The 11,448-nt window shown below is 42.0% G+C and overlaps 1 protein-coding gene across 8 annotated transcripts in view; it reads left to right on the top strand.

The window, feature by feature from the left end:
* The window catches only part of FRYL (FRY like transcription coactivator), a 257,732-nt gene continuing 255,549 nt past the window's right edge, over window positions 9,266–11,448 (top strand). For all 8 annotated transcript variants that reach the window (XR_001918189.1, XM_018049433.1, XM_018049438.1 and 5 more), the window contains exon 1: window positions 9,266–9,498. The gene's annotated coding sequence lies outside the window, so the exon portion shown is untranslated. The remainder of the gene's footprint in view (window positions 9,499–11,448) is intronic.

Below are 11,448 nucleotides of genomic sequence, written 5' to 3'. Positions count from 1 at the left end.
TATACAGCCTTAACATACTCCTTTTCCTATTTGGAACCAGTCTGTTGCTCCATGTCCAGTTCTAACTGTTGCTTCCTGACCTGCATACAAATTTCTCAAGAGGCAGGTCAGGTGGTCTGGTATTCCCATCTCTTTCAGAATTCTCCACAGTTTATTGTGATCTACACAGTCAAAGGCTTTGGCATAGTCAATAAAGCAGAAATAGATGTTTTTCTGGAACTCTCTTGCTTTTTCCATGATCCAGTGGATGTTGGCAATTTGATCTCTGGTTCCTCTGCCTTTTCTAAAACCAGCCTGAACATCAGGAAGTTCATGGTTCATGTATTGCTGAAGCCTGGCTTGGAGAACTTTGAGCATTACTTTGCTAGCATGTGAGATGAGTGCAATTGTGTAATAGTTTGAACATTCTTTGACATTGCCTTTCTTAGGGATTGGAATGAAAACTGACCTTTTCCAGTCCTGTGGCCACTGCTGAGTTTTCCAAATTTGCTGGCATATTGAGTGCAGCACTTTCACACATCATCTTTTAGGATTTGAAATAGCTCAACTGGAATTCCATCACCTCCACTAGCTTTGTTCATAGTGATGCTTCCTAAGGCCCACTTGACTTATACTCCAGAAAGTCTGGCTCTAGGTGAGTAATCACACCATCATGATTATCTGGGTCATGAAGAGCTTTTTTTTTTTTTTTTTTTAGGTTTGTAATACTTTTTACACAAATAATACATAAAACACAAGCACAAAAAAGAAAACATTTAAAATCTTACAGTACAGTCTCTTGAAAAGTACAATAGTACAGTACAACAGCTGACACACAGGGCGTGGGATTGAGTGAACAGGCAAGAAGAGTTGGTGACTGGAGGAGGGAGAGTGGTGGGAGATGGTAGAGCTGAAGGATGTCAGCAATAGGAGACAGTGAGCAAGCTGCAGTTTCACTCATGCATGACATTGACGGCACAGGCTCTGGTCACTTGCTGGATTCAATTCTATGTACAATTTTATGAAGATGATCAAGTGATGTCTGGGTAGTAGCTCTTTTTTTCTCGTCATAGATGACATGGTAATACTGGACTTCATTCTCAACAGCTACTGCAAACTTGGTGTAGCGTTCTATGTTAGGGTCCTCACATAAAAAAGTTCCCCTTGCCATTTTCCACATCATGAATCTCTTCTGTTCTTCAGTTACTTCTTCTTCCTTTTGTGTCTCTTCATCCTTTCTCTGGGCCTCCAAGTTCAACATATCTTCATTAATAAGCTCCTTGTGTTCCACAGTAAGGAATTCAATGAAGTCGTCCTCTTGCAGATTTAGCTTGAAATAAAGATACCGTAGTCCTGTATTCTTTATAGTACTGTAAAATACACAAAAGCAGAACCTCTTGTAGAGGATGCTCACATGTGACAATGTACGCCAGAAATGTGAACTAACTCATATGATTGGACATGTAAACACATGTTCGCATCTTTGAAAGTTTGCAACTTGAAAGTTCGTATGTAGGGGACCTATGTACATGTAAAATATTAAGAACATACTGGCTATTACTACTTTACTAGGTAAAATACTTATGTTTGACTCTAGGGCATAGAGTCTAGGGTCTAGAAACTTTTGGCTATTGCAGTCATTATGGCTTCCCCTCATTAATTTTGCCCACACTGTAATGAGTGATCTTTGAAAAATGAAAATCTGACCATGTTATGGCTTTGACTTAAAGCTTTGAAGGTTTTCTAGGACTTTGAAGAAAGACTTACTAGGCCCTGAATGCTTTTCCTTTACCTATATCTCAAAGTTAACTCCTTATGAACTCATTGTTTAACTTCTATTTCTCCAACTTAATTCCTTTCATTTTGTATTTTCCAGGCAGACAGATTTTTCAGTGCCATTAAGGTTCCCTATATGCTGTGCCTTCTGCCTGAAACGTTTTCCTTCTCCCCCTACTCCCACCCCCCTGCACTTCATTATGTCAGTTCATACTAATTTTCCAGTCCTTGTCGAAAGTGAAGTCTTCTCTGACCTCCTAGTCTAGATTGCAAGTCACAGTTTAGAGCCACTAATTACAGTTTCTAACTTTATCTTTATGTGGTTATTATATCATAAACCCCATGAGGACAGGGATTACGCCCATCTTCTTAGCCGTATAGTCCCCAGGCCTAGCATAGTACCGGACATGTACTAGGTTGCTGCTGCTGCTGCTGCTGCTGCTGCTGCTCTTTCATCGCTAAGTCTTGTCCAACTCTTTGCGACCCCAGGGACTGTGACCTGCCAGGTTCCTCTGTCCATGGGATTTCCCAGGCAAGAATACTGGAGTGGGTTGCCATTCCCTTCTCCCAGGCATCTTCCCGACCCTGGGATTGAACTTGAGTCACCCAGTAAACTCCTTTGGCAGGCAGACTGTTAACCACTGAGCCACTTGGGAAATCCACATACTAGGTAGTCAACCCCCCTCAAAATGTTTTTAAATGAATTAGGGTTATGTTAGACAAGAGGTCAGTACCACTGCCCATAGACAGATCTGGCCCAATACCTCTTTTTGCATGGCTTGCAAGCCAAGAATGGTTTTTATATTTTTAAGTGATTGGGACAAAATAAGGAGAATGATACACCTTGATACATGAAAATTAAATAAAATTCCATTTCAGTGTCCGTAAATAAGGTTTTATTAAAACATAGCTCTGCATATTCATTTATGTATTCTCTGTGGCCACTTTTGTGCTACAGGAAGAGTTGAGTAGTTGTGACAGACCCCATATAGCCTGCAAAGCCAAAAATATTTACTGTCTGGCCCTTTACAGAAAAAGTTTGCTAACCCTTTTAAACAATAGTAATTCTGGGCTCTGGGGCACTTTGTGTTCATAAGCACCTGCAGGTGGCTTTTCTCAATTGTTAACAGTTTGCTTCTGTTGCTGAAACAAGTGATCTATTTATTTTGCTTAGTGGGAAGGATTATTTAAAGAGATTTTCCTTTGTCCTTTGTTTTTTCTGCTTTTCTGTCAACAGACAGAACCCCCAAGGCAGTTAGTCATATGGTAAACGTCTTTGCCAGTGGTATGATGGCATAACTGTTTCCCTCCAACCCACAAACAATTTCCCAATTTTCTAGATAATTTATTAATTCCTTTCCCAAATGAGAAAATAAGTTGATAGGTGGTAGCAATGAATTTAAATAGAATACCTACATTTTCCCATCAATTTTCCTTCAACTCATAAACTGGGAATGAATTAAACATGTTTTCTGTTTTCTCATAATGTAATTATATTCCCTTCCAGTTACAAATTCATACTTACCAGAGCAACACTTTAAAATACATGTTAAAATCTATGAGGTTTTAAGATAGTTGCAAACTGATTTCACCACAGTACTGGATGACCATCCCAACAGGGACAGGTGAACTGTTCATTCTTTTACATAATTTAATACACAAATTAATATGAAAAGTAACCACTGTTTATGTTCTTGGCTACTGAATTTAAAGATATTTTTAGTGATTGAGTAGATAAAGAGGATTGTACAGAATATGGGTGACTTTTTTTTTTTTTGTCTGCACTGCATGGCTTGTGGGACCTTAGTTCTCCTACTAGAGACTGAACATGGATCTTGGTAGTGAAAGTGCGGAGTCCTAACCACTGAACATATAGGGAATTCCCTTGCCATCTTTTTTATATTATGCCTTTTGCTTCTGAGAAGTTGTTTCTGAGTAAAAATAGATCTCATTTGAATAATATTCTAAAAATTCTCTGAGTAATTCACTTATAAAGTCAGTATTCCTTAATTTATCTCTTCTTTAAATTCACATTTTTACACAAGGAATCTGTTTAGAATGGAAGTCCCCTTGTAGTGATAAAGGGAAAGAAAAATGGTAAACTACTAACAAACCAGCAGTAAAATACTTTGGAAAAAATTATGTTATTGATAAAATATCTCAATTATAAAGCTCCTAAGTGATCTAAAATAGGTATAGAATTTGAATGCAAAATGAATGTTATGTTTTATTAATGGAAGGTGATAGGTGATACATTAATCACATATTCCATGAAACAAGAAATCAACTATTTGACTCAGTTTAGCAGGTGGTATTTCCAGACCTTTACCATGGCATCAGATTTCTTCTACAAGATGCTTATGCATTATGAGCTATCCTACGATAAATAATTTATATCCAACTGGGTTGCACAATTTTAAAGAGCACTTTTATATAGAAATAAATAAATATATTTAAATAAATATACCTAAATATATATATTTGAATTACTCTAACACAAACATTTCTCCACGTGCTTTAATATGACTTATAGCATCATTACAATAACTGTGATACAGGATAGATACTATGATTTTCGTTGACGGCTACTGGACACTTAACCCACATTTTTTGAAACTCAGAAAATGTATGCATTATATGGGTAAAATTTTTTATAAAAGAGCACTTGAATTTTTATTGTTTGACACTTTGACAAAAAGGGGCAGCATTCTAAAGGCTAAACAATGGTTTCCAAAGAGTGGCAAGTTTCCAAAATGAAAGGAGGGAAACTCCCTAAGATGTGGTAGATGCAAAAAAGAAGTCAGGAAGCATTTTGCCAGGGCCTCCCATAAACAATAAGACTTTCTGTACAAAAATGATGACAGGAAGCTAGCAAGTCTATTACTTATGAGGCGCTAATATTTGTTCATGGGTTCAGTGAAAATTAACAAAAAGTCAAATAGTTTTTCCTCTTCCCCATAAATGTTATGGAGGGAAAAGAAAATCTTAGGAATATTTTAATTTCTAAGCCATCTTTTTAAATGGATGAAAAGGAGCATTGGATCAAATACTGTGAAATGTAATGAGTTTTCTAGACTCAGTTGGAAGTTTGTACAAATTCTGTATAATGTCAAATTTATTCAAAGAACTTTGATTCTGAAGTTATAACTCTCTCCAACCAATTTTTGGTTTTCAGATTTTCCTGTTTTATGAAATAAACTTCCCAATTTAGGTTTAAAAAATATCCTTATTTTATGAAATAATGGGGAGAATAGAAGGATGATTTATTTATATTTATTTTTATACCACTACTTTATGAAATAAAAAAGTTGTTAAACCTATATCAATTCTCAAAAATTCCTTGCAAATTTTATTGGTCATGAAATAAAAAAGTCCAGGAACCAGTGATCTAGACTAAGTGCAAAAATAAATAAGATATAAATAAATCTATGATAAGATAGATTTACAATAAAATATTAAATAATTAAAATACTCCTAAAATAGTGTTCTGGTTAATTAGATTTTCACATTGTAGGTTAACCTTTTTGTCTCAGCCTTGTTCATTCAATTTGACATGCATTTATTAAAAGCCTTCAGTTATGTCAGGCATCATTCTAAATGATGCTGATACAAAGATGTGTATGTATGGCCTTTCCTGTTGGAAACAAACCAGATTAGTGCAAGAGGTAGAAATAGAAACATTTAAAATTCTTTCTTTAGTGCGATGTGCTGTGCTGTGTTTAGTCACTCAGCCGCTTTTGAGTCTTTGTGACCCCATGGACTGCAACCCGCCAGGCTCCTCTGTCCTTGGAACTCTCCAGGCAGGAATACTGGAGTGGATAGCCTATCCCTTCTCCAGGGGATCTTCCTGACTCAGGAATTGAACTGGGGTCTTCTGCATTGCAGGTGGATTCTTTACCAGCTGAGCTACCAGGGAAGCCCCTTTAGTGTGATACCTATAATAAAAAAAAAAAATATATATATATGTATATATATACGGTATAAGAATGATTAAATCAGGGAGCGGGTACAATCAGAGAAGTCTTCACAAAACAGGTAAAGCTTCTTTTAGGTTTTGATGGACAGATGGAAGAGTCTGCCAGGTAAGCATGGAAGGGAAGTCTATTCCGCACAAAGGAAACCTCATGCCACAAAGCACGGAGGCTTGAAAAATCATGATCATTGATACCTAAAGAGCAGCCATTTCAAGTCAAATGAAGGAGTAGCCAGAGAAGAAACCTGAGAGGTATAAGAGACTTGTATGTTTTGTTGAGATGCTTCGACTATATTCAATATATGCTTGGAGAATCTTTAAAGAGTTTTAAGTAGGAGAGTACTGGAAGTCTTTTAGGAAATATATTAGTATCATTTTTTTTTCCTGCCTCAGTACCATACCGAACAGTAAGTACTCAACATAATTGAATCTATTACTGATAACTGAAGACCTTTCAGTGATCTTCTAAATGAATATTAGTTCTCATTTTATAAAAGAAGACATTGAAGTATAGAATGCATAGGACTTCCTCCTCTGTAGAGATCCAGGAAATACTTTTTGAAATTTCTTTATAAAACAAATTACTATGAACAGATTTTGTTTAAATGTGTCTTATTCTTGTTAATACTAATAAAGGGCTGGGGAAAGAGATTTTGGTAGACAGCTTTTAGTGACTGGGTTTTTTCTTAATTTTACTATGGAAAATCACTGATTAATAGATGGTATCCACCTACATGAGAGATAAAATTGTGCCACTTACGGATAGAATTTGGAAATTCATTATACTCTCTGGAGAATGGAGATACATTCATCAATTTCCCCCTATTGTTTACTCAACACATAATAATTCCTATATGAATGTATGGTGAACTGAAAAGAATTTGCCATATACATGGTAACATAATTTTTCTGAGGAAAACTAAATTACTGGCTTAACTGGTAGTTCTTTGATATGGCTTACCTTTCTATATAAACAAAGGGAGAATAAGATATCATAATGTGTGAATTTCACCTTTCCGAAATTTCACCATGTCTGACTCTTTGTCACCCCATGGACTGTAGCCCACCAGGCTCTTTTGTCCATGGAATGCTCCAGGAAGAATACTGGAGTGGGTTGCCATTTCCTTCTCTAGGAGATCTTCCCGACCCAGGGACTGAACCCAGGTCTCCCACATTGCGGGAAGTCTCTTTACTGACTGAGTCATCAGAGGATCCCTTTAAAAGTTTTTAACAAAGATCTATATACAAGTATGTTGAAAAGCTTTGGTCTGGCATAAATTGGGGGAATATTTTTTATGGCTGTGCTGGGTCTTCGTTGCTGCACACGGCCTTTCCCCTCTACTCTGCAAGTAGGGGGCTGCTTGCCGGTTGTGGTGCGGGGGCGTCTCATTGCGGTGGTTTCCATGGGCCGACCATGGGCTCTAGGTGCGAAAGCTTCAGTAGCTGCAGCTCTGTGGGCTCAATAGTTGTGACAGAAGGACTTCGTTGCTCCTCGGCTGTGGAATTTCCCCACACCAAGGACAGAATCTGTAGAATCTTAACCACTGGACCACCAGGGAAGTCTGGAATATTTCTTTTTGAAGAATGGGTATCTGTCTTAGAGATGGGAAACAAACGTAGGAAATATAAAGTCCCTCTGAAGGTAAAAGGGCAAATTATCAGTTTCTCCGGGGTCAGAATTGGAGCTCTGTTCAATAACATAGGACATTCTTAAGAATGACCTGCACACGCAGGCTTGTAGATTTCCTAAATTCTTCCTCAGTGTAAAATACCAATAGCAGTATTATTACCAGGAGTCTGGGTGTATAGGCTAAAAAAGTAATAAACAAATCTATTGTCGGCAAGTGTGAAATAGAGAGAACACAATATAAATTACATTTGTTAGGTTATGATCATGGTTGGTTAGGTGTAAGGAAAAGAATCCAGAGGTTACTGTAGACTGCTTTCTGGAGTTATGAGCCCAATGTGCTAGTGTAACAAAATACTCTTGGCCTCATGAAGCAAGAGATTTACAAAGAACTTGAAAACTTAACCTGGATCTTGATTTTTAAAAAATACCTGTGAAGGCCATATAAATATAATCCAGGTTATTTCCTTGCCTCTTGCCCCTAATAGAAACACCTAAACCGCCTACAACCTTTCCCTTTTCTCACTCTTCCATATTTAGGGTATTTCCAGGAGATTTTCCCCCTGAACTCTCCGAAAATTCCTATCTACTACTGCTGTTTATCTCTCTCTTTCTGGTCCTAAATCCCTTCTGGGGTACTGCCAAGCGCTGCCACTTTCTTGGCACCGCTTGTTTCCGCTGGGCTCTCACTGCAAATAAACTAAACATCCTGAGGTCCAAAGTCTAAGTTCATTGGCAAAGGGAGGCATACATTTAACGATTTCTCCCTAACATTCATAGATAGGTACCAAAGCACTTGAGTACCGAATCTTAGTAGGTACAACCCTTCCGGTTCTTACAGTTCCCATGGGAAACTGGGGAGCTCCTAACACAGACCTTACCAGGCTGCCGAAGAATTCCTCCTTTTTCCATGCGTGAGGTTTTGCTGCAGGGTTAAGCTTCCGGTGCCAGACTCCTCCAATTCTCTCAAGGAATAACCTTCTGGTGCCCAATTGGGCTCAACCCAGGCTCCCCTTACGCAGCTCTAGCAAGAGGTAAGGACTTCTTCAACTTTGGAGGATGGCACGGTGGGTGGGCATCTATTCAATCTTTTCAGAAGAGTAGCTTAGATCTCGTGACAAACCCGAGATAACAACAGAGGACATGAATTAAACGGAGCTTTAAATAGAAGCGATTTAAACGAACGATTGTGGAACAAACAAGGGCACCCCTAGGTTTGCAGATATCTTTATTAAAGCTCTTTGGGGTAGTAAAATGCCAGTGGGATCGACAGTAGGAGTAGAGTGGACAGTGAGTGAAAACTTGTTGATTACATCTCAAGAGTGAGTACTAGAATTGCAGGTATTCTTCCTCATTCTAACCACTCCATTCAGTAGACCGAAGGATGATATTCCGCTGGATCCCAGCTCCAGTTCCCCGATATATTAAGTCATCAGAAGATTTTGAAATTTTCTCCTTTCCCTTTCCGTCTTTGCCCAACACAGACTATGAGTTTGTCTACGACCCCTACCAACATTTAAAGGGAAAGGCGCTTCGAACTAGGCAAAGTGGGGAGGAGGACTTGGCGGTAGTGTTTCTCAAACCCGTGTACAGAGAGCAATAATGGGTAAGGGGCGTGCAGACTAACTCCTTCCTTGTCCAATCAGGTGCACAGGAAGATGTCCTTTTACCAATAAAAATAAAGTTCGCTTTCCGGAGGCGGGAGGGTAAGCCTTGACTGCCAGTTCTCCAAAGCAACGACAGAGTAGAAGGCAGAGAATGATTAGAGGTAGGACCAACCCAGGAAAAGGGGCGGGGTGAAGGCGGGGGTAACTCTGAGCGGCGGCTGCACTGGCCAGTGGGGTGTGAGAACTGCTGTTCCTGTTGTAGTGTTTCTCGCCAATCAGGAAGACCAGGGAGTAGGCGGGGCGGGGAAGAGGTGGGAAGAGCTCGCAGCACCGCCGGGCGCCCGTCGGGCTCTTGGGGAGTGAGAGAGAAATCCGGTTAAAATCTGGAGTCGGAGGGAGGTTTAACCACAGATCGGTTCCGATCGGATTATTCCTTAAAGGGGACGCGCCATTGTCAAGAGAACGGAGCCTGGGGCCCGAGGGCGGGGACCGGTGGCGCCTGAGGAGCGAGGCAGCTGCACTTGGACTGGGGACGGGTAGGTGTTGCCTGGGGAAAGGCGCTTCATTTCACTTTCTCTTCCAGCTCCAGAGGCGGGCGCCGGGATGCCCGTCGGCCGGCGGCCACAGCCCCAGCGGGAGACGAGATCGCCGGCCCTCGCCCGCTTTCTGATGGGGGCCGAGAGGGGAGGCGGGCCAGGATGGCTGGCAATCTGCGCCGCCCGGGCCAAGACCCGTAACGGACACTAAGCCGCGCCGCAGCCCCCGTCTAAACCGAAAACTCGCCGGAGCGGCTGCTGGTCCTCGGGGAGCGCCGCGCGCTTGGCTCCCCCGCGCGCCCGGCTCCCGGTGCGCGCGCTGCTTCCTTGCGCGCCCCCTTCCCCTCGCGCGCCCAATTCTGCTCTCGCGCGCCGCGTCCTCGCGGACTCGCGGGAGCCGCCCCGCGGGGAGGAAGGCAGCGCGGCGGAGGGAGGTCGGCGGCCACCGCTCTGCCGCCCTGGCCGTGAAGGCAGGGCTGGGAAGCAAACTTAGCGCGGCAGCTTGGCGACCCCGGGCGAGAAGGGGCGCTGGGGACCACGGAGAGTGCAGAGTCGCCAGCCGGGCCCAGCATTGTCCTGCTTTTCTTCTGCTCTGGTCTCTCCGCCCACTGCTCGCGGTCGTGGGGAGGGGTGCGGATGCGGGCGCCGTGCCCGCGCTGCTCCGGGCCGGCGGCGCACCCCTAGACTCCCTGCCTGCCTGAGCTGGAGTCTGCCCCCACTGACCCCGCAGCCGCCGCCCGTCGGGGCCAGGGAGCGTCTTTGCAGCTTTCCCGTCTCCGCACCCGCGCAGGCTGCCTGGGTGCTGAGCTCTTTGTAACTTTTCTTTGCCTATTGATGGAAGTTATGGCTTCCGGGCGGCAGGTTCTTTGGGCAAAACATCGTTCCCTGCGTTTTGGAAAGGCTCACTTCTATAGGACGAAATGGTTCTTGATAGCTGTCGGACTTTTCCTCCCATCTCAGTTTCATTCCTGGCACCTAAAATCGTTTCTTTGTGGATTTGCATTGTAAGGGAGCATTAACCTCTCTTCATTTCAGTTCAGTTCAGTCGCTCAGTCGTGTCCGACTCTTTGCGACCCCATGAATTGCAGCACGCCAGGCCTCCCTGTCCATCACCAACTCCTGGAGTTCACTCAAACTCACGTCCATCGAGTCGGTGATGCCATCCAGCCATCTCATCCTCTGTCGTCCCGTCCCCTTTTAGGTCAAGATAATTTGAAAAAAAAAAGGGGGGAGTGCTGATGAGGAGCAAGAGCTCTTTGTAGTGAGAATTTGCCTTCACCTTTGAACTGTGGAAAGTGTTACCTCGACTGACTGGCGGATTCTTTTGGAAGGGAAAAGAAACATTGCAAAACAAAACAAAAAGCTTCAGATTGCTAGGGTCTATAGGATTAGGCGGAAAAAATAGAATTTGGGTAGAAATAAAGTTTAACTATTCTGCCCAGCAGATACCTTTCGTAAAGTTAGTTTCTGCTACTGAACCCATAGACATTATAGTTAGTAACAGCAGCTTGTACTATTGATAAACAAGAAATTTTTCCTCCTCCATCTTAAGCATTAGTGCTATTCTAACCTGTCAATCCCTGGAGAAGGGAATGGCAACCCACTCTAGTATTCTTGCCTGGAGAATTCCATGGATATAGGAGCCTGAGGGACTCCAGTCCATGGGGTCGCCAAGAATCGGACACGACTGAGCGACTAATACACATACCTGTCAAAACATGCTAAAGAAGTTACATTTAGAAACAGTACATCCTTGTTAGAAACCTTATTTAGAAAAGGAATATTTTCATGAGCATTCATTTTTGACAGTTTCTTCTTGTGCAACACTTTGTAGAATACTTGCATGTGCAAGTTACAAGCCTATAAACAAAGTTGCGGTGGGTGTGTTATTATGTAGTCTCTTTTTGGCTACTCATTATCAAAGATAGCATTCCATCCTGGCTTTTCTTC

The sequence above is a fragment of the Capra hircus genome, chromosome 6 (assembly GCF_001704415.2).
Source record: "Capra hircus breed San Clemente chromosome 6, ASM170441v1, whole genome shotgun sequence".
NCBI classification, from domain to species: Eukaryota; Metazoa; Chordata; class Mammalia; order Artiodactyla; family Bovidae; genus Capra; species Capra hircus.
This window is presented reverse-complemented; position numbering and strand designations above follow the sequence as displayed.